This window comes from Peromyscus eremicus, chromosome 13 (assembly GCF_949786415.1).
Source record: "Peromyscus eremicus chromosome 13, PerEre_H2_v1, whole genome shotgun sequence".
Taxonomy (NCBI): domain Eukaryota; kingdom Metazoa; phylum Chordata; class Mammalia; order Rodentia; family Cricetidae; genus Peromyscus; species Peromyscus eremicus.
Genome location: NC_081429.1, coordinates 51354434 through 51357611, shown reverse-complemented (window position 1 = coordinate 51357611; position 3178 = coordinate 51354434). Strand labels below are relative to the sequence as shown.

Sequence of the window (3178 nt, the reverse complement as noted above, 5' to 3'; positions counted from 1 at the left end):
AGGCACAGTAATAAATGATTCATGAACCGTACATGTAAAGATACTAATACCAAGAAGGGCTAGTGCAGAGATAAGGAAACTGAGGCAAAGAGGCTCAAAGAAACGTGTTCAAGGTATTCCAAAGCCTAGAACTCTTCATCACTGTGCTTCTATTACTAACGTTAAAATACTACAATTCACTCTTTGTACGGCAGCACCCACCTATAACCCAATACTCAGGATGCTGAGGCAGGGAGAGCTCCACACGTTCCAGGCCAGACTGGCCTACACAATGAGTCCCTGAATCAAAAAATATGAAATAAAAAGCAAATGTTTCACTGATCTCAATGACCTAACACATATGTTTGATAAACACAAAAACAAGAAAGTAGGACCTACGGCTTTGCTGCATTTCTGTACCTGCTCAGAATAAACCTACATCACACAGTTTATCCTTGCCAGCAGTTAGAAATGTAAGGGCAATAGAACAAGAACCTTAATTGGAGTACAGCAGTTAGTTATTCCCCCTTTCCATCCTAAACCAAAAAGAAAGTGCCTTTCTTGGCCATCCCAATTCAACCAGTGTGCTTTTTTTCCTCTTTGGTCACCACAGAAGTCCTAAACAGTAGCTTGTGTCTACCAATCTACAGTTGCTCGCCTCCAACAAAACAGCCCTGGTTGCCTGGAGGACCAACATCAGTGTGAGGACCATTTCCTCAAGATCGCCCCTGTGTTCTTTCCTGTCTCCACGATGCTTATTCTCGCCTCTGGTGGATCATTTGATAGGATCTGGCCAAACTACCAGTGACTAACATCAAAGTCCTTCTTATTTTCCACAGACGCTGTTTCACGCCACCAAAAGCCCCCCCCCCCCCCCGGTCCACTTTTCACCGCGATTTTGCATCCTGGGGGCAAACCCACCTGGGACACTCAGCAAGGTTCGCGGGCTTGCCGGCTCGGCGCCCACCGTGGGCATTCAAGAAACCCTCCTGAGTGAATGGGCCGAAAGCAGCGTGGGTGGAGGCGGGAAGAGGGGACACGAAGGAATGCCACACAGCCCGACCACCGCAGTGGCGCCGGGACCCGGAGGGTGGGACCCGGGCCGAGCCACCGCGTCCGAGGCACTTCCACAGGCAGGCGCCGTCCCCGCAGGCCGGCGCAGCGCGCTCCCGCCCCTCGGCCGACCCGCCTTCGAACCCCAGGACCGCCCGGCCCCGCGCGGGCTCACCTGACGCTCCCGCAGCTCCGCGCTCTCCGCCCAGCGCGAGCCCGACTGCACCGCGGGGACGCGAGATCAGCTGATTCACGGGGGCGGGGCCTCCAGGCAGGGGCGGAGCCGCGGGGGAGGCCGGCTGGGGAGGAGGCCCCCGCGGAGTGGGCGGAGCTAAGCAGGAGCGGGTGACGGCGTCCGGCAGGGATCAAGATTGCTGGGGACGCATCAGCCACTGCGGGCAAGATGCTTCGCGAGGGGCGGAACCAATTGTGCCAGGGCGCGCTTTAGCCGCCACGGAAGACTTAGGGAACGGACCTAGCTGCCTAGGCGTTTCCACGGTAACGGTAGGCCACGCTTGAGGATGGAGGCTACTGCAAGTTAACTCCTCAAACCGTGAGAGGTACAAGAAAAAAAAAAAAAAAAAGGAAAGAAGTGAAAAATCTTACCTCGTAGAGCATGATTGCACACGTTTGTAAGCCTAGCACTTGTGAGGCAGCAGGATCAGGAATTCGAGACCAGCCACATAGCCAGACTGAGCTGGGCGAGACCCTGTCTCAAGAAAATAACAAAAGTGAAAACACGAGCTGTCTTCAAGCTTCCATTACGGACTGTTCCCTAACGAAGATCGCTCCTTTTCCCTCGAATGACGTCACGTCTTCACGAGTGTGCGTTTGCCGCGTGTCCACCCCAAAGGGAAGAGCGAGGAACGAGGCAGGAAGAAATGATAGAGCACAGTAAGAGACTAGGGCATGTGAGAGTGGGGTTACCTGGGCATGGGCAGGAGGTAATAAGAGCACTGGTGTACAAATGTGACTGTTTTAGGCTCAGCAATAAAGTTTGGCCACGTGGACGCCTCAGTTGAAGCTGTGTGGCCATCCTGAGAGATCGGCAGATATTCTAAAGGGAGACACTTGTGCCTCTCCTTTTGGTATTGGACTAATAGGATAACAAGACCCAAGGAATTAGAATTTCCTCAAGAGTCCCTTGCTGGGGAAAGAAAAGATGGGTTTCCCGGTGCAAATCAGAGGGGGAGTTTGTTTCCTGTTATGCCCAGATCGCAGGGACCCCCAAAAGACCACCACGGAGACCAAATCCCGCAAGTAAAAGCAAAGAGCCTTTATTTCAAGCTCGGAGCTTGGTCCCTCTGTCTGTCTGACACAGCGGTGAGAACACAGAGCCCTGAGCTCAGGCGGGGTAGAGTTTTATCATAGCAGAGGTTGGGGTGAGGGGATTTCCAGGGTCCAGGACCCTGATTGGCTGACAATTGTCTAGGGGTATCTGTAAAACCAAAAATAGGTGTGTGCTAGACTCTTGGACATCTGGCCACCTTATCTAATGGTTGGAATGTTTGGGATGTCAGGTACTTCCTCACCCCTAGGTAGATCCCTCAGGGGTATCATCTTAAGGCTTTTCCTGGATCTGGATGTTGCCTGCCAGTAAGCCTGTCACAGAAGCTGTGTCTAAGCCCCTAAACCTGTCATGTCATGGCTGCTGTGTGGTCAAGCTATTTTGGGGCCCCTTCACATTTCCCAGTTCTGATAACTTGTCACTTTGCAGAACAGACCAAGAGCTGAGGTATGTTCACGTCTTGAGCCTATCTCTTGCCTTTTATCATGGGGGGGTGTTACTGGACTGACCCCTTTGTTCTTCTTCCTAATGTAGTCACGTTGAATACATTCCTTTTACTGTTGTCTTTTTAGTTGGCTTATTTAGAGGACAGGTAGCTTAGGCCAGAGATAGGATCTTGTTAGGGCGGCCAGAGCCCAGGCTCCGTTAACTGCAGGACACCCTTGGTTTGCAGTGACCTTTCTCAAGGCTGCGTGATTCTCTGCTCCCACACTGAAGCGGATAACACACTGGTGAGGCTGCTGAGTTGGAGGAACCAGTTAGGGTATTGTGTACAGGACCTTTAGATTAGTATCTGTCTGTCTATCTATCTATCTATCTATCTATCTATCTATCTATCTATCTATCTATCTTAAATGG

General features: G+C 51.8%; 1 protein-coding gene across 3 annotated transcripts in view; it reads right to left on the bottom strand.

The window, feature by feature from the left end:
- Als2 (alsin Rho guanine nucleotide exchange factor ALS2) overlaps window positions 1-1840 on the bottom strand; it is a 72060-nt gene extending 70220 nt beyond the window's left edge. The window contains exon 1 of one of the 3 annotated variants that reach the window (XM_059277931.1): window positions 1639-1840. The gene's annotated coding sequence lies outside the window, so the exon portion shown is untranslated. Of the gene's footprint in view, window positions 1-900; window positions 1156-1207; window positions 1345-1638 lie in introns of those variants that run through there. The other 2 variants (XM_059277930.1, XM_059277929.1) reach the window with 2 other exon arrangements.
- Window positions 1841-3178: the final 1338 nt, after the last annotated feature.